The sequence below is a fragment of the Triplophysa rosa genome, linkage group LG14, assembly GCF_024868665.1.
Source record: "Triplophysa rosa linkage group LG14, Trosa_1v2, whole genome shotgun sequence".
Classification (NCBI taxonomy): domain Eukaryota; kingdom Metazoa; phylum Chordata; class Actinopteri; order Cypriniformes; family Nemacheilidae; genus Triplophysa; species Triplophysa rosa.
In genome coordinates, this window is record NC_079903.1 from 4143970 (window position 1) to 4164952 (window position 20983).

The following is a 20983-nucleotide window of genomic DNA, read 5'->3' on the forward strand; positions in this document are numbered from 1 at the left end:
GAAATGGTGAACTGATATTTTACTTAGTTTTAGTCTATTTTACGAGTGAAACTTGTTTTCCGGCTGCATTGAGTCCATCAAACTAGATGCGGACTAGTGGACGCCGAATCCTGTTATTTACACATGTCATCTGTCTGGTCTGCGTGTCTGAGTGAATGAACTGCACAGTTTAACGTGCTACACGCGTGATGCTCATAAATTTGTCTGCGTCTGCGCTGAATGAGGACATGAACTTCACCTCCAGAGTTGCGCTGAGAGTTTATTTCACAAACATGTTATTGTTTGAGTGAAGAAACAGACATACTAAAAAATAAGCGTCTTCTGACAACCTGCCAAAATAAAAGTCATAGGCTATTGTTTGAAATTATTATTTCCATTTTTATTCATGTTTCTTATTTATATATTTGTATTATATTGCATTTTGAATTTAATATGGCAATGGAATGTACTAAATGGGTTTAGTTTTCACAGATATTAATGTATGCTATTTCAGCAATAAAAACTAATTGTTCTAAAAAGGAAACAAATTAGTTGTTTTACTCATTTTAAGAGACCCGTCTTATTTTCTCTTGTATAATTAGTATTGCTTTTTGATAAAGAAAAAGTACTTATTATCCGAATACCCGATTAATCGATGGAAAAATCAGTAGAATACTCGATTAGTAAAAGAATCGATAGCTGCAGCCCTACTTACAAGTGACTGTTAAATTAATTTGTATCATTGGATGATAAAGTGGGTCACACACATGATGATCTACTGTACATCTCTGAACACACACACTATATTTGCTCTTTATGATTCAAATCTACTGTGAACATTTGTCTGTGTTTACTGTCTTGAGACGCTTTCAGGAAATATTGTGAAACATAATTTTCTTTTGTTAAAAAAGTTTTACATTCATCAAGACTATCACAGGATTATTAAACTGAATGTGTGAATGATTGTTTTCAAACAGTGTTATCAATGTGAGGTGTTATTGTGTCTGTGTTGATTGTGTGTCACTATAGTGTCGTCTTCTTATTCACCATCAGATGATACTGAGGATCAGACAGACACCTTACAGATATCTGCGAGTACTAAAAGAGAAACACAAAGACGGTCACTCAATGAACATCACCACTGTCAGATCAAGAGATAAACCTTAGAAACACTTCAAAACAAATGATTAGCTCTATCAGTAAGCAATATAAATTAAATCTAAAACTAATCAAGTCAACATTACCAATTTGTTTATCACATACACATGAGCTACTGGGGAACAAAACAAAACATACACACAGTTATCAATTAAGTCCAACCTTCAACTTTGGAATAAATTTAAAATGAACTGAAAAAACTGCGCAACAGCAGAGTGTATGAGAAAAGCCTGGAGGATCATCAGTGACTCCAGACACACAGGAGACAGACAGACAGCATTTGGTCTCACACGAGCAGACTGAGACAGTTTTATTCTTCAGACTGCTGAACTGATGTCTATGTGATGGGTTTTTTAAAGCACATCGTCACTCCATCATGTCAAAAATTTCATACCCCTTCGTTTGAAGTGAGGTCCCGAAAAATCTACGTTTGACGCGCTATCTGGCCCTTCCACTTACGGGACCCCTCCAACCAAATGAAAATTGAGACAGCCCTACCCCTTCATGGGAACACGCTAAACAGAGGGGTAGGGGAAAGTGTGGGATAAGGGGAAGAAATGGGATTGGGCCTTATCCTATAACAGCACTAGTGTCATTACCATTTATTTTAGTAAGTTTTCATAGTTGTCGAACTGTTGAAACATTTAAATGAGCTCTACTCACCTCACTGTCTCTAGTTTATAATGTGGATCATCTTTCAGATCAGAGCGAAGCTTCTTTCCTGAATCTCCTACATTATTATTAGACAGATCCAGATGTTTCAGGTGTGAGGGGTTTGATTTGAGGGGTTTGATTTTTGATTGAGCTGAAGACAGAGCAACACAACCTTCATCTGTGATATTACACTGACTCAACCTGTAGAGAACAAGAACACACTTCAGTCTCTCAGTTCAGCAGGAATGTCATTAATGAAAAACATTATACACTGAATAAAATGTATCATCTTCATCTTAAATCTTGACCTCATCATTAAAATGCTTCTCTCACACTCTCACACCACACATCCATTTTCTTACACAGGACCGTACCCACCATTTTTTCATAGTTTGTGATATAAAATGTTTGCATGTTCATAAAATAAAGTTTTAACATCTCAGTGGTCTAACAGCGCTCCTCAATGTCAAAATAAGTGAGGTGACCAATCAAATGAAAGAAGACGAGAGTTACTGTTTACAGAGCCGAGCGATTTGTGTAAATAAAGTTTTTCATGTATTTCCCATTACGCACTTTAGAAAGTCCCGGTAAACTACTAAAAACCTAAGATTAAAACAAAACACTATTGTCCGTTATTTTCCAAATTTCATAAGACACGAAGGTTCTGAGTGGGGTCTAAGAGGGTAGGAGGGTGTGAAAGTATGACGCTTCTCCCAAGTTACCAGAGAAAACACAGCTAACATTTTAGCAGTCACTCAATAAGTTTATCGGTTGGGGTTAATCTATTAAAATGAAAATCTTATCTGCAAATTGTTAAAAGTATCATTGTTATCTCTCAACCATTGTATGAAAAGTCCATGTCTGGCCTGTGCTCAAAATTTAAAGGGACAGTTCACCTAAAATGAAAAGTAATAAAATTATGTTGATTTTTGTTTTCAAATGTTTTGACAATCACAATACACTTATCATGCAAGGTTTTTGTATTAGTGTTTTTATGACATTCATACATCCCAAATAGCCCCCAACCAACCCGTGAACATGAATATAGAACATGTTTAACTAAACTCCAGTACATGTGTGACTATCAGAGAGATGATCTTACTCCAGTTTCTCCAGTTTACAGTGAGGATTCTCCAGTACAGTAGAGATCAGCTTCACTCCTGAATCTCCAAATGTATTATCAGACAGATCCAGATGTCTCAGGTGTGAGGGGTTTGATCTCAGAGCAGAAGACAGGGCAGCACAACCTTCAGCTGTGATCTTACAACCCCACAACCTGTAGAACAATAATGCACACTCTCAGTTGACAAACACAGATCGTCACAGATTGGCAGGAATCATCTTAAATCTCAAAATGCCATTAAACTATATAACAAACAAACAAACTAATAATTTAGTATTATTTAGGATTTAGTATTATCCTCATTTGTCCAGAATGTGTTGAGTGTTTCATGTAAAGGGATTCAGATGTTTACAGTGATGTGAGTCTCTTGTTTGGCATCATTATCAGAACTGCAATATCATGTTATTATGGATCAGCTCCTGTGAAGATCAATCACCTGAATTCACAACCGTAGAAAGACAGTAAATATAATTTATATCAAAATCCAATTAAAACCTTACTTCAGTATCTTCAGTTTACAGTGAGGATTCTCCAGTACAGTAGAGATCAGCTTCACTCCTGAATCTCCAAATTTATTATTATTCAGATCCAGTTCTGTCAGGTGTGAGGGTTTTGATCTCAGAGCTGAAGTCAGAGCAGCACAACCTTCAGCTGTGATCTTACAACGCCTCAACCTGTAGAACAACACACACTTTTCACTTTATCAGTTCAAAGAAATGTCATTATTAAATAAACATGTTAGTTACAATAAATCAAATTCATCATCTTGTCTGAGATAAGAGAAATTTCGTCATCACATCATAAACATGCTAAGGTAATATGCGTGTAATGACTTATTTTGTGTGAGTGCTTCAAAAATCTTATAAATGAAGACTGCGTACAGCAAATCAAATCTGTACAACAGTCAACAACTAAAGTAACACGTGAATATAGATCCAATACATGTGTGACTATCAGAGAGATGATCTACCACAGTTTCTCCAGTTTACATGAGGATTCTCCAGTACATCACAAATCAGCTTCACTCCTGAATCTCCAAAACGATTCCCAGACAGCTCCAGATGTGTCAGGTGTGAGGGGTTTGATCTCAGAGCTGAAGACAGAGCAGCACAACCTTCAGCTGTGATATTACACCGACTCAACCTGTAGAGAACAGAGATACACACGGTTCACTTTGGCTCAGTCGCAGGCGCATGTTTTTTTTTTTATTGTAAGATTCAACATCATTAGTGGAAAAGAATGTTTATTTCATCTTACACCAGTATCTTCAGTTTACAGTGAGGATTCTCCAGTACAGTAGAGATCAGCTTCACTCCTGAATCTCCAAATGTATTATCAGACAGATCCAGATGTCTCAGGTGTGAGGGGTTTGATCTCAGAGATGAAGACAGAGCAACACACCCTTCAGCTGTGATATTACAACCCCACAACCTGTAGAGAACAACACACTCTCAGTGGACAATCACAGATTGGCAGGAATCATCTTGAATCTCAAAATGACATTAAACTATATAACAAACAAACAAACAATTTAGTATTATTTAGGATTTAGTATTAAAAATTAAAACTCAATAAATAGACTTCATCATGCTGTCATGAATTGTAGGGGAAGAACCCAATTGCAGGCAGCGTTAGTGAAGGGGTTAACAGGTCACAGATTTATTAAACAAAGAACAAAACAAAAACCCACGATATAAACGAGAAAACAGGACAATAAGCAAAACAGAACGAAGACTAATTAACACTAAACTAGAACAACACTTGACATTAACTAAACTAAACACTTACTAGACATGATTTAGGGTAATCCACAAAGGTACAAGCACGCGAGTACACTGGTAAGCACAATATACAATGACCGAGCACAGGACAATGAACATGAGGGCATTATAAAGGGAGACAAACAAAGGATAATTAACAGGGGACAGGTGTCGGGGATGAAACACTGATGGAGAGCTAAACGAGGAACGAGAGGGTGGGAACAGAGACAAGATCAGAGAGAGAGTATATGGAAGGCCTAGAGGGCCAAAACGCCTCTCTCCACATAAAACCTAAGGCTTCGCCATGATTCTGCCACAAGACCAAGAAAGACATGACATGATGGGACAAAATCATGACACATGCTGTCTGTGAAATTCATAACAAATTCAACAAAAATGTGACCCTGGACAACAAAAGTCTTATGGGTCAATTTTCCAAACTGATATTTATACATCATCTGAAAGCTGAATGAATCTAATCTTTCCGTTGATGTATGATTTGTTGGGATTGTTAGGCTATTGCCAAAAACATCCCTGTGCTACTTATGACTCGTTTTGTGGTCCCGGGTCACAAATGAACACTGTAGACAGCAAATCAAATCTGTACAACAGTCAACAACTAAATGAATGTGAATGTGACTATCACACATGATGCTCTTACTCCAGTTTCTCCAGTTTACAGTGAGGATTCTCCAGTACATCACAGATCAGCTTCACTCCTGAATCTCCAAATGTATTCCCAGACAGATCCAGTTCAGTCAGGTGTGAGGGGTTTAATCTCAGAGCTGAAGTCAAAGCAACACAACCTTCAGCTGTGATAGAACAAAATCTCAACCTGTAGAGAACAATAACACACACTTAAGTCTGTCTGTTCACAAACACAGATTCAGAAAAGAGTCAAAAATCACATTAAACCAACCTGAAACAACAAACATTATTTAATGTTCTTTTTTAGTAAATAAAGACAAAACAGTTAAAGTGATAGTTCACCCAAAAATGAAAATTCTGTCATCATTTGCTCACCCTCATGTCATCTCATACCTGTATAAATTACTTTGTTCTGATGAACACAGACAAAGATATTTGGAAGAATGTTAGCAATTTCAATTCTGTGACATCATTTACTGCCATAAGTAGGAAGAATTAAATGGTAGTCAAAGGTGACCCAGAACTGTTTGTTTTCCCAAATTCTTCAGAATATCTCACGTTGTGTGCAACAGAACAAAAAATATACAATATTTTTTTCCTACTATGGTAGTGGATGATGTCACAGAACTGAAAATTGCTAAAATTCTTACAAATATCTTTCTTTGTGTTTAACAGAACAAAGAAATGTATATAGGTTTGAAACAACCTGAGGGTGAGTAAATGATGACAGAATTTACATTTTTGAGTGAACTAGCCCTTTAATGTAAACATTATCCATGTTATTAGGCTTGTTTGATTTCATCCGGCGCCACGCAGACCTATCGACGGATGACATCGCAGTACTGAGTGAGCTTTTCAAAAGCATACGGCTCTCAATTCTCTCTCGCGTTGCTGTAATATCACCGCGTCGATCCATGTACTTGAAGTTAAACAAACCTGTTGTTTACACGGTCCTTTCGAGGCTGGTCATTGTCGCCTTCATGTAGCATAATGGCTCATTTGACCAGGGCTTAACGAATCAGGGACGCAAACGCAATGATACAGACGACCCAATCAGTAAGCGAATGTGGGCAACCACGCCTGCATATTCTAAAGTCTGCATTTTTGTCCATTTACACAGAAACGCAACCCCGGAGTTTTCAAACTAAAATGGGGTCTGCAGTGTTTCCAAAAGTCTCCGTTTTCGGGCGTCGAAAACTCCGGAGTAGTGTAAACGCCAGGCGTAACCGTAGCAAGAATTATGCGTTTTTAAAGGAAAACACACTAGTATAAACGCCGCCTAAAACATTCTGGGAAGTGTGCCCCGAGGTTGGTTCGGGACGGAAGAGGGGTGGGGTGGAGAAGGGGGAGTCTGCAGACCTGGAGCAGGCAGTTTTACGCCCCAAGCAGTTTTGCACCCCAGGCAGGTGGGGTGCGCAGTAACTCAATAGCATTTAAAGAGACATACACCAAAACAGGTTGCTGTGAGCAAAGGTGTTTTTGACAAAGCAAAAAGGGTTTTGAGCTACGTGAAGAGCATACATTTGAATGAAATCAGCCACTATAGTTTTCTCAAAATAAATATTATTGTTTTAATTATGTTAAATGGGTTATTCTTCTTACAACTGCAAATATGTAAATATTAAAGAGATCTTACTTTAGTTTCTCCAGTTTACATTGAGGATTCTCCAGTCCAGAAGAGATCAGCTTCATTTGTGAATCCTGAATTGTATTGAATTTAAAGCTCAGTTCTTTCAGACAAGAGTCATGTGAGCTGAAGGCCGACACCAGAGCTGCACAATATTTCTCTGTCAGTTTGCAACTGAAAAGACTAAAAAACATATGTGATAAACCTTTCTTAAAGGTGTTAGAAAACAAGAACATCTTTAAATGAAACACTACAATTTGTGCATCTTCTATTCTTTCTATATCAATTTTGACCAAAAAAAACAGATAACCAAAACACTTTTATTTAGTGAATATTACACAAACAATTTCCTATTAAAGGTCCAGTCAGTGAAATCTTACTCCACCCCTCCCGTTCGAAACACTTCGATGGCTGACAGAACATGGCGAATTATATGCAAGGGGACCGGCGCTGTATGTAGATAGAAAAAGCTCATTCTAAGGTAATGAAAACATAACCATTGTGTAAGCTCTTTATACACCTCTGAAGACATAGTTATGTATATTATATTGCATTTCTGTCAATAAATCCTCCAAAAAATTACACACTGGACCTTTAAGTGTAGCTTTGCGTATTATTCACCTGCAACTCAGCTGTCCTTTAACCAAGGAATTAAAACCAAACTCACAAAATGCTTCACACAAACATACTTGAAAAATGCAGATTTTACAAATTTGCCTAACTGCCTATATTTTGTACAATGAATATTACTTCATATCTGCTTATTTGACTGATCAATGTCAAAATGGAATGCATAGTCGATATAAAAAACTGGACGAGTAACAACTTTTTATTACTGAACTTGGACAAAACAGAAGCGTTACTTATTGGACCGAAAACTGCTATAAGTAACAACCAAGAATACGGATGTACCATAAAACCCTCGTCGTCAGCAAAGAATCTTGGCGTTCTATTCGATAGTAGTCTGTCATTTGAGAGCCACGACGCCAACACCTGTAAAATTGCGTTTTTCCATCTTAAGAATATATCTAAACTACGTCATATGCTGTCAATGTCAGATGCAGAGAAGTTAATTCATGCATTCATGACATCAAGACTAGATTACTGTAATGCACTGTTAGGTGGTCGCCCTGCAGGCTTATTACAAAAACTCCAACTGGTCCAAAACGCGGCAGCTCGAGTTCTTACACGTACAAAAAAGTATGAACATATTAGCCCGGTTCTGTCAACTGTCATGGCTCTGCTTCATTTAGTCATGTTTTTCTTGGTCCTGTAGCAGAGTCATGACAAAGCCTTTGGTTATGTGTGGAGAGAAACATATTATTGTCCTTTTGACAATAATATACGTTCTCTCCAGTGTCTTGTCATTGGCCCGCTCCTCTCGTTTCCTTGTTATCTTTCCCTGAGTGTTTGATTACCCACACCTGCCCTGTGTCATTATCCCTCGTTTGTCTTACCCTATATTATACCCTCATGTTTCATTGTCCTGTGTCGGTCATTGTATGTGTATCCCCCGTGTCGTGCTCCTCTTACCTTGCCTAGTAGCAGCTGTGGACTACCTTACCTTGTGTCGTGGTTAGTGTTTATTGTTTCTTTTACCCCTTCAAGGGAAGTGTTTGTTTTTGAGTTATTGTTATAGTGATCGTGTCCTGTTTTCCCCATTGTGGGTTCTTGTTTTCTGTTCTGTTGTTTAAAATTAAAGTCTTGTGTTAACCCCTTCACCGCCTGCCTGCATTTGGGTTCTTCCACGCACTGTCGTGACAGTCAACCTTGCACTGATTACCTATAAAGCATCGCATTAACTTTAAAATCTTGCTTATTGCCTATAAAGCCCTACATGGTTTAGCTCCTCAGTACTTGAATGAACTCCTTTTGTATTACAGTCCTTCACGTGAATTACGCTCTCAGGTGTCCTGTCAGTTGGTAATACCTAGAATTTCAAAATCAAGTGCAGGTGGTATATCCTTTTCCTATCTAGCTCCTAAACTTTGGAATAGTCTTCCCTGCACTGTCCGGGAGGCAGACATACTCTGTCAGTTTAAATCTAGACTAAAGACGCATCTTTTTAATCTTGCATACACTACTCTTCCATAATATAAATCCTCTGAGGGTTTAGGCTGCATTAGTTAGATCAACCGGAACCAAAAACACAACTGATGTACTTGTTGCATCAAAGAGTGCAGAACATTACTCTACTCTCAGCCAGTCTTGTCTCATTGTTCCAAGTTTACCACCGCGAGCAGGATGCAGTTCATGGCCTGACCTGATGGTAGAGCGGAGAATGGGAAGCGGCGACCTGACAAGAGCTGAGATGATAGAGCTGGATAAAGAAGGACGCGGTCTCTTGACATGTCTTCACCACAAAATTTCAAATGCTATTAGATTATTAATGATAATCTTAAACTATAATTTACCTTATTAGTAAGTTTATTTATTTTATTTAGCCTTGTTGTGTAAGCTCTCTGGAGCTTGTGCAGAGGCAGCAGCTTTTGCCAGATGGGAACTGGAATCCCCTGGTTGGGCCTGGGTTCTCCTGAGGTTTTTTTTCTCGATTAGAGTTTTGGGTTCCTCGCCACCGTTTGCATACTGTTTTTTGCACTATTTGCCTGGCCGAGGGGGCTGCTTTAGAATTTTAAAGTTTTACTTAATTAATATTGCATATAGGAATTTATAGTCTGTTATATTTGACCTGTGCTTCTCTCTCCTTTATCTTAAACGTGTGCTCTCACTGAGCGTGTGTGTGCGCGTGCATGCGTGTCTGTGTGTGCGTACTTGTCTGTGTACGTGTGTGTGTGCATGCGCATCCGTGTGTGTGGGCCTATGTCTATGTGTGTTAGTACGTGTGCATATTGTGTGTGTGGAGTGTTTTGTATGTGGGTACGTCTGTCTTCTGTGTTTTCAACTTTTTCTTGTTTTTGCAGGTACAACTTTAATTGTTTTGCTTATAGTCAATAAGTATTATGTACAGCTGCTTTGTAACAATGAAAATTGTAAAAAGCGCTATATAAATAAATAAAAATAAATAAATAAAATCACATTTTTTATTTAAATTAGTTCAAAGAGATTCTGACTGATGTTGATTTCAATAGATTTCTTAAAGTTCATGTTGAAGTCACATTTGACCTGAAAATACTAAATAGTGTACAATTTGAAACTTCTTTGTACAGACAAAATCTGTGTTGTTTGCTATTCATAAAAACTAACAAACTCTTTTAGAGTCTTTTGTTTTATTAAAGTGAAACATCAGCTACACTAATGATTAATAACTTTGCTAAGCACAAAGAGCAAGTGAAAGGTGACAGGACAAGAATTTGTGTTCTGTAAAGCCGATTTAAAGGGTTTAAAGGCACAGTTTGTAACTGTTTTTGCAATAAAATATCCAAAAACCACTAGGCCAGTGTTATACATTTTGTTCAGTTGAGTACTTACAATATCTCTTAACTATTTGTAAATCGTGAAAAATTGTCATTTTAATAGGGCTGGGTAAAAAATATAATTTTTTTTATTTTAATCGATCTTCAATTTAAAGAAACTATAGATTCAGGAAATCATCGTTAATGTCACATGCTTCCAAGAATATTATCTGTATTTCGCTTCTCGTCCAGAGGATGGCGCCATTATTTAAGTTGAATTTTTTAATCATGTTTCAGGTTGTTCATGAATAAAAAAAATTGCGCATTTACAATGTTTTAATTTTTTACAGTAATATTTGGTTACTCAAAGTAAAAGTAAAAAGTAGTTCAAAAGAGTTTTGTGATGAGCTTGAATGTGTATTTCATTAATTTAACTGAATAGGTGGGTTCAGTTACCAGCATTTACTGTATATTTAAATATGGATTCCATGGCTGCAAAAATAATATTTTAAATTAAATACTGAAAGCTAATCGATATTGAATTGAATCAAAACCATATGACACTGATTCTTGAGACATGGGACAAAACACATCTAGCAAAAACTAGACTCTTATTGTCTTCTCACTACATCTAAAACAGTGCGTCTCAGAGAAGGGTTCAATCATTCATATGCAAAACAAGGATAATTTTTTTTCAATTATGAAAAACAGTTTGTTTTTATCAAAAGCAACACTTAATAATATCTCATATCAAAGCAAGGTTGTTTTTCAATGACATTCGCGTATTTCATAAGCTTTGAAAATTGTGTCCCCACTTTTTGTCAACACCGTCAGACATTCAATAAAATGTAATAAAATCAGTGAATATCAGGGGCAGCTATCACTCTAAAGGACCCCCTTGCCACATTCCACCTCTGCAAAGGACATCAATGTCAGACAGGCTATGGCAAGTTATATAGTTTTAGAATATTTTAAATCATGATTATAATATTTCCTATTTCACAACCATGATATGTCAACACCATCTTCCAATTTCTGAGAAAATGATTGTAAAAATTTCAATCATTTTATTCTCCTGAAGCAGGTTCTATTAGCATTTAGCATTAACAGAGAAAACAAAATGGCTACTACATGAACTCCATTTGTTTTGTGAAAGAAATGCCTTGTGTGTCAACACTGTCAGATGTCATCATACGATTTTCTGTCTGATGGTGGTGACTTCATCAGATTTTTGTGGTTTTCAAGTCATTTTTATTTTATTATGTATAAAATAGTGTTTAATTTTCTAAGAATGTATACATTCTAAAATGTGGTTGGCAGCATATATTGTTTTTGTGGATTTATTGTCATCATTTCTATTATAGTTAAGGTTGAGGAAACATAAGATCCTGGGACCATAAGGCTGAGGGAACACAGGGCTTTAGGAACATAAGGCACATTGCATAGTATGGGCAAATATGATAAAGATGGTCTTGTGCTCTTTGTGTATTTTAGGGATGGCTAGACAACATCTTTCATTGGAGGAGCGTAGAAGGAGGAACAGAGAATATCAGAAAAAGCGAAGAGAGAAAATGAGTACACAGCCAGAATTAAAAGAGAAATTTCTTAGACAGGAGAGACAAAGGTGGAAACAGAGAAGTGAGGAAGGAAAAATAAAGCAAATAAAGGATTTGAGTAAAAGACATCTTGATTGCTGTTAAAGATAAAGTTAAAATATTACACGACCCAATTTAAGAGAGACGGAAATCTTCATAATAAATAAATATATACTGTATACACATATTGCAAGTAATTTTTTTGTGGCCTTTGTCAGCCTTGGTAAATATTACTATACTTCTTATAGGTCTTGCATAATGTGAGTGAAAATTAATTTATGATAAAAATTAATGTGTTGACACAAAACAAGTGATGGCAAGGTAAAAATCACATTTTGATAAAAAAAGAGAAAAGTTGGGAGGTTGTATCAAAACAAAGCTCAGTAGCTTGGTACATGTAAGATACATAAATGTAGTTTAATTTGTCAGAGTACAAGGTTTTATTTTTTCAATACTGAACCCTGTTTTGTTCCACTTCTCAAGAATCAGTGATAAATAAGAATAGATTCGAATCACCAAAATGGTCTCAAAACCCAGCCCTACATTTTAACCAGTGACACGGACCGTGTCTGACAGTCGCCTGTCATATCCGCTTTACCAAAGACACTAGATGGAAAGCCTGCAACCTTCAGCGGAATGCAGGAAAGGAGACTAGAGGCTGTTATATGATTGCCTGAGGCGCTTCACGTGATTCGTCTAAGCGTTACGCTTTCTCCAGACCTTGCCTCTCCTTAAAGAACGGGTAACACACACAGTTTCTGCAAATCTCATATCAATCTTGAGTACCTATACAGAAGTATTGCATACGTCATATCGTCAAAGAGTATTTAGTTTGAACAAGTTTATAAAAGAGAGATTCAGCTGTACGATTATTTACGGAAAAAGACTAGCTGCTGGAGGCAGGCAGTGGGACGGAATTACAGCACGAGCACACAACACATCATCGCATTAATCCCTTCGTGTTTTTACATTATGCACGTACGCGCCGATTATCAACAAAACACAGACATAAGTCATTCGACTTACTGCGAGCACTTCATGTCCAGCATCTTTTAGCACTGGGACCGCACCATCTATCATCTATCCACCGTCTATATAACATCCATCACTGAAATGCCATGGACAAACAAACACACAACTTCTCTCACTATCGCAAGAGTAACAAAATGCAGCTGCAGGCCCAGAGTGCAGCCAATCTTGACGAAGGGCAGCCAAGCTTGATAAGCGGGTCTTCCTATCGCTAATCGCTTGGCACGTGGGCGGGCTATTTCTTTCGCCTTGCCGTGGGCGTGCTTTTCCAGGAGAATTGCCCAATAAATGGAATAGGATCCCTTTTACGAAACATGTTGGAGTGCTGGGGGAGTGCACAGAAATACTACATCATACATCCAACTATTTTTGCTTGTTTTTGAACAAGTTGACCATGTTAAGCATGAGAAGCCAGCACTTTTAACAGTGTAAAGAACAGCATGTTACCCGATCTTTAATATGACAGTCTCTGGCATTACCCTCGTTTTCCGCTTTTACTGCCATAGAAACAATGACGACACAGTTTCGTGGACAAATGTGAAAATATTAGTTTGTAGCGTCTATCAAGCATCTATCTTGTTTTGCGCAGTCGTTATGGAGCACAATTATTCTTTACTGTTTGCAGCTGGTTCTGTCAACAAAGACATGCGGGTAAACCAAATGACCCAAGAAGAGTTCGGGACAAGAATAAAAAAAATCAATATCCTGTGTGGCATCGGTGTGGCATTTCCTAAATGGACAGAGAGCTGCACGACACATTTTAACTAGACAGATATGTTGATCTTGCATGTGTTTTACTAGACAGGTGAGCAGCTGTTAAGATTCCTTTACTGACAGAAAATGTATGATTATTATATCGATCAACAAGGTTAGTCTTATGGTTTGAATGTCTTTTTCTTAATTTAGCACGAGTGTCATTTATTTACTGAAGAAGCAGTAATCATTTTTAGATCATCTGACTAAATAGTAATAAATACATTTTATGAATTACGTCTAATTCATTTTAATAAAATAAAATCATGTCATCAAACGCAACATTTATAAAACTTTATTTCTTTACAATTTACAACATCCATAAACGTGATTTCTTATTCACGTCTGATTGATAATTAGCGGTGGAGTTGAAGACGACAGTTCCCATTATTCCACCCTCCTTCACAGTGTCATCAAGCTAAGCCATTGTTGTTTTGAACATATCCATTTTCAATGTGGCAAATTTTACAAACTGTGCCTTTAAAAACATTACAGTTACAGAATGAAATGATCAGACTTGTTTGTGTTGCTTACTGAGCTGATGTCGAAGCTTTAACCACAGGCAGCAGTTCTAGAAGACGTTCTTCAGATGCGCTTCCTGGCATAACATAATCTTTCAGGTTGAAATTACCCAAATCTTTACTGGAGGTCAAAAGAACATATACCAGAGCTGACCGCTGTAAAGGAGAAAACTTGGCTTGTCTTATCCTTCCAGTCTGCAGATGATGTTGGATTTCCTTTACTAGTGAATGATCACCCAGTTCATTCAGACAGTGAAACAGATTGATGAATTTCTCTGCTGAGGGATTCTTCCTAATCTTCTGTTTGATATATTTGACCGTTTTGTCTTTGTTTTCCGAGCGACATTCTGTCAGTGTCAGGAGTTCTTCTAGTATGTTGCGATTCAGTTCATGTGAAAACCCCAAAAGGAAACGGAGGAAAAGGTCCAGATGTCCATTTTTACTTTGTAGGGCCTCATCTACAGCATTCAGATGCATGTCAGATACCTGCTTTTTCCTGGTATGACGTTTAGAAGACAGACTGGCTGTTGTCCTCTGATCAAACACATTTCTGTTGTTGTTTATAAATTCAACATGCACGTAAAGAGCTGCTAGATGTTCGTGAATGCTGAGATGAACAAAGCAGTAAACTTTCCCCTGATACAAGCCAAACTCTTCTCTGAAGATCTGAGTGCACAATCCTGAGTACACTGATGCTTCTGCTACATCAATGCCACACTCTCTCAGGTCTTCATCATAGAAGATCACATTGCCTTTCACAAGCTGCTCAAAAGCCAGTTTGCCCAGTTTGAAGATCATGTCTTCATCACTCTTCACTTTCTTCTCATAGTCCTTCTGATGTTTGATGTTTGTCTGAATGATCAGGAAGTGTGTGTACATTTGAGTGAGAGTCTTGGGGATCTCTCCTTCACTCTCTGCTTCACTCAACATTCTCTCTAGAACAGTGGCTGAAATCCAGCAGAACACTGGGATGTGACACATGATGTAGAGGCTCCTGGAAGACTTCAGGTGTGAGACGATTCTGTTGTTCAGACTCTCATCACTGATTCTCTTGCTGAAGTATTCCTCCTTCTGTTTGTCAGTGAAGCCTCGTACCTCTGTGACTCGATCAAGATGATCAGAGGGGATGAGATCAGCTGCTGCTGGTCTGGAGGTGATCCAGATGAGAGCAGAGGGAAGCAGATTCCCCGCCATGAGGTTTGTCAGCAACACGTCCACTGAGGCTGATTCACTTACATCACACAACCTCACACTGCTGCAGAAATCCAGAGACACGCGACACTCATCCAAACCATCAAAGATGAACAACACTTTATATTCACCGCTGGAGATTTCCATTTCTTGTGTCTCTGGGAAGAAAAGATGAAGAATATCTAAAAGACTGAGTGTTTTGTTCTTCATCAAATTGATCTCTCTGAAAGGAAGTGGAAATATGAGGTGGACGTCCTGATTCTCTTTCCCTTCAGCCCAGTCCAGAATGAACTTCTGCACAGAGACTGTTTTTCCAATGCCAGCGACTCCCTTTGTCAGCACACTTCTGATGGGTTTGTCTTGTGCAGGTAAAGCTTTAAAGATGTCATTGCATTTGATTGGTGTGTCCTCTGTTGCTGTTCTCCTGGATTGTAATCTCAATCTGTCTCACCTCATGTTCATTACTGATCTCTCCACTTTCACTCTCTGTGATGTAGAGCTCTGTGTAGATCTCATTCAGCTGTGTTGGGTTTCTCTCATGTGATGTTCCCTCATACAAACACTCAAACTTCTCTCTCAGATGTGATTTAAATGTGTTGAGCACTTCAGCAAGATCAGTGTTGTGGCTGTAAAATTAAAATAGCAGACAGTTAAGTTAGAGGTAAAGGCAGAGAGGTACATGATTTTTAGAATAAAACACAGGACACATTAATAGGGTTCATGTTTCAATCATTTATAATGCGTTTTGGTATCATGTGGAAGTCGTTTGTAGCGTCTATATCAAACAAAATTAAATCCATTAATTTACCTGAAACCAGGATCTATGTTTTTGTTTAAGTCTTGTGGTTGATTCTCAGACTGATCAAACTTCATCTTCTTGCAGACGGGTTCTGTTAAGAATGGTCTGCACAGCAGGATTTAGACAAGTTGGTGACAATTTTCTACAGTTTTCACACTGTTGTGCTAAACGTGCTCAGTGTCCGATAATCACTCTGATCAATACCTTAGATAAATGTTATACCTGATAGTAGGCCGTCTATCTTCATTTTTAAAATGCAATGCTGGTTTCATAGACCCATCACTCTTCATAGACACACAGCTTGAACTCTGGAGCTGATGAAATAAACTATAACACACAATAGAGTACAGTTAAACCTGTAAATTCAACAAATACATTTAATCCATCCATTCATTCATTCATTCATTTTGGCAGAGTGTAGTGCATCTTGCCTGCCTTGTGCTGTTGTTGTTCTGTTATATTGTTGCAGACCTGAAACTGTAAAACTTCTACAAAGTTACAGATTCGAGAGTTCACCTATGCGTTTGCAGGAGAGGAAAGAATATGCTTATTTGGCGTGCTGTCCGGGGAGCGTGCTCTGAACTCGCCAGTTCCGTACAATTCACTACAGATTGTGGAGGATGAAGGTTATTGTCTTTTTGTTGTTAATCACAAATCATAATAAAGGTTTTTTAAAATAAAAAATAAAACTCGCCAGTTCCTAAAGAACACGAACACTCTCCCCTTAACGAGGGGAGTGCTCAGAGCTCGGAATCGGCCCGAACCTAGAGCTCTATGGGATTCCTTTTGTGCCAATAAGAATGAACGCAAACTTTTAAAAACCGAACAAAAATATACAATGAGAAAGAAAATAAACACTTTGATAATGAAAACAATAAACTCAATTGCAAGAAAGTGACATGATTTTCAAATAAACTGCTATTTTTCTTAACAATTTTCTAAGTTTCGTTTTTGCAAATAATAGTTTTGAATTCGCTGCTAGATTTTTCATTTGCGCTTTCCGAGTTTTCGTTTACGCTTCTCAATTTTTTGTTCGCCTTTCTGGCACAAATCTCACGTGTAGGCAGGACTTATGACCGCTTTATGCTGATTGGCTAGTGAGTTTTTGATTGACAGCTCCCTGACAAGGAAGTCGATACTGAAGACAGTACAGTGCAACGAATCTTAGAGAACGATCTGCATGCTGTTATCTTTATTGTTTGTACTTAAAACTACTTTCTTATTTAGTTAGTATATTAGTAATTGGTATTTGAAGTTGGTAAATCATGCGCGGTGTGGATCCAAGCGTCTTCCTCATCATCGTCCTACTCACCCTCAGGTAAATGAATGTAATTCACATAATAAAGAAAATCGCTAAAAGTTTTATTCCTGTACAGTAGCAATTCTGTCTTTACTTAGCTCGTTCATTGTGTGCTTTATATTTTCTGTCAGGTATTATTTTATGGACTGTAAGATTATTTTCTTAAAAAGGAACGAACAACTTGCATCATAACATCCAATAAAGACACGTTACAGATTATTGGGTTGTGAGAAATTAACGTGCTAAATGAAAACATTGCTGCATAGTTACTGTACAGAGATTAAAACTTTTAGCGATTTTATTATCTCGGTTACGTAAATGTACCTGAGGGTGACTTGTGTCCAGCTGAGGAGGAGGATGACGATGTCGCTCTTGCAAACAGTCTCCTTTTAAAGAATTAAGTCCACTTATAAGTCAAGTACTGTATCTTTATTTTTAAACTCATGGTGAATGTACAGTATTATACCCATTTCTTTACATTCACAGAAAGTACACCTCATAAAACACTACCAATACATTCAAATGACATTTATGTGTTTTAAACGCTACAACAAAACAAATTCATAAGGTGTCACAATTAGAGGCCTTTAGAATGTTTTATTCATTTAGTCTGCCTCTTGCAAACAACAATTTCATTATGTATTTATTTACACACCTACATAAACAGGTTAAGGAAAAGCAGAAGAGAGACTTCTTAAAATATAAACAAACATTTAAAGATAGAAACAATACATAAAATGCCACCACGATTATAATGTATAAATTAGAAATATGAACTTGAAGCATAACACTTCATTGTATATCTCCTCAAAACTCACTAGGCATGTCGTTTTCCTGATATCATTGTAATTAAAAATATAGACTGCTGTTTTGACGGCCTCTAAACCCATGTAAAGTTGCATGTGAATATGGCTAAGGTTATCTATCCTGTCTTTACTCGACGTTGGCTTGTTGTTACGGAGTGATAGAGCCTGGAAGCGTGTCCTACTTTTAAGTGCGTGAAAGTTGGCAACCCTGCTAATATACTTACAAAATAAGAAGGTAATTTAAGTACAAACACTAAAACAATACAATACAGAAAACCGCAAGCAGATTGCTCTCTAATCCGCTGCACTGTCTTCAGTATTGACTTCCTGGTCAGGGAGCTGTCAATCCAAATCTCACTAACCAATGAGTGTAAAGTGGCCATAAATCCCGCCCACACGTGAGATTTGTGCCAGAAAGGCGAACAAAAAATTGAGAAGCGTAAACGAAAACTCGGAAAGCGGAAATGAAAAATCTAGCAGCGAATTCAAAAGTATTATTTGCAAAAACGAAACTTAGAAAATTGTTAAGAAAAATAGCAGTTTATTTGAAAATCATGTCACATTCTTGCAACTGAGTTTATTGTTTTCATTATCAAAGTGTTTTTTTTCTTTCTCATTGTATATTTTTGTTCGGTTTTTAAAAGTTTGCGTTCATTTTTATTGGCACAAAAGGAATCCCATAGAGCTCACCCCCAAAAAGCGCAGTAAAGTAGATGCAAAAGCATACCCTCAAAAACGCCATGCTAGAGGCTGCAGAGGTGGTAGCCTGCGTTCGCTGTGGGGCTTAACACCCGTTTCATACCGCACGCGTAAGCAGCGCGTATATATAGGCGGAGCGGCAGCAGCGCGTAGGTATCGAAAGCCAACATTAACATTAACTTAACGTCGACCGGTGTTATTTTAATGCTTGGCGGCGTATGACGTTAATTTAGCACCAGGCGGCGCTTATATTAAGAAATCGGCGTTTTACTATCAATACGGCGATAGTAGTATATATGGGGGTCATAGTGTCAAAATGATTGACAGGTATGATTGATGGGGTCATTGACCTTTGCAGAGGGGGGAGGGGTGAATTACTTCCGGACCACCCACATTGCGAGGGACCGCCCACTTGCTTTGACCTTTGACCGTATCCGCCCCTTAGTGTGGTACCGCCCACATCGCGTTGAACTTTTGACCGTGCCCTCACGTCCCATTTTTCCGGGGCATGTTTTAGGATGTATTGCTACATATCTTTAGCATGAATGAAAATATGTAATTTAAATGAGATGATGAGATCATTATTAATACGCAATCATTGGTTATTTAAACAGCGTTTAAAAATAATAATGAAGAAGACAACAACTACACAAACACTGTTTGAATAAACAAACAGGTTTAAATGAATAATCATGTGATTAAATAAATAAATAAAGCATCTATTAAATAAGTAAAGAAGTAATTATACAATGTATTCAATATATGAGAGAGGAAAGGCAGAGAGGCCATGCAGATTACCTTGTTTTTCAGAGTTTTCACCCAGTCTATAACATTCCAGTGAGAGGTGTCCGCACCAAGGCTCGTAAATTTGTTTGAAAGAGGAGGATTGTAACCGGGTGTATTTCAACTTGTTTTGTAGGTGTCGACCTGTAGGTGACAGCGTCGGACATTTTAATCGGGTACTATTTGTTTTACGTCCATAGCGTGAAATTTGACCTTGTTATTTGAGAATCATAAGCGCTAGCAGCTCGGTTCAAGACAGCGAAGCTTTGTTTAGGAATAACAACTGTTTCCCACCTGGCATCAGTAGATCACATGAAACAATGCGTGACGAATCGACCTGTGCGTTACAAGCATTCTATGGGTCAATCTCATCTTTAATCTCGCTATAGCTCTCTAACTAATCAGACACTGTGTCTACAACACTGTATAATTAAAGCGCATGTTTTTCCTAACTGCATGGAGCGGTGTCTTTAAATGGTGTCCATGATGTTCCCCCTATCATGACTGTTTTCCTTCTGTCTGAGAAGATGCCAGTGCGTCCACCAACCAAGGGTGAAGAAAAAAAAAAACATCTTTATTGCTAGTGTTCATAGCATCACAGCAGGCAGTTGTGTGATTCCTTAAAACACAAAGCAGATTTTGATTGAACAGCAAGAATCCGTAAATTGAATGTACGTCATGTTCATTTCATGAATGTTTTTTTTATATCATGCCTCCAGGTTGTATCATAAAATAAGTCTGCATAAGGTTTTCAAAATATTTTTTCTGTTTTTGTTGTTGTTTTTTTAGATTAAAAATAAAAGTGATTCTATCAAAGGTATACCTTATAACATAATTGTTTATATGATTCTAAACTGATATTCTTTAGAACATTTAGAACAGTCAAATCTCACACATCCTGTTATTAAGAGTTGTCTTTGCACATCTGTTTTAGTGGTTAGTGTTAAACTGTGGCAACCCCTTAACACCTAGACACTATTCTAAGATTTACTGACATATAGAGCAGACTCTGAGTTCTTTTCAGCGTCAAACCTCTTTATTAATTTGTGTTGGACATCTGATTGTGTAGCAAGGAAACTCAAGAAGTAGACATTCCATCCTACAGTAAGTGTTTCTGTTTACTTTTAGTTTAAACAAGGTTTTAATTGTTGTTGTTGTTAAACAGTTTGCTTTAGATCCAAACTTTACACGCACAAAGTATACGT

The 20983-nt window shown here is 37.6% G+C and overlaps 1 pseudogene; it reads right to left on the reverse strand.

Annotated features, from left to right (window-relative positions):
- Window positions 1-438: 438 nt before the first annotated feature.
- Window positions 439-20983, reverse strand: part of LOC130564539 (NACHT, LRR and PYD domains-containing protein 12-like) — a 47481-nt pseudogene continuing 26936 nt past the window's right edge.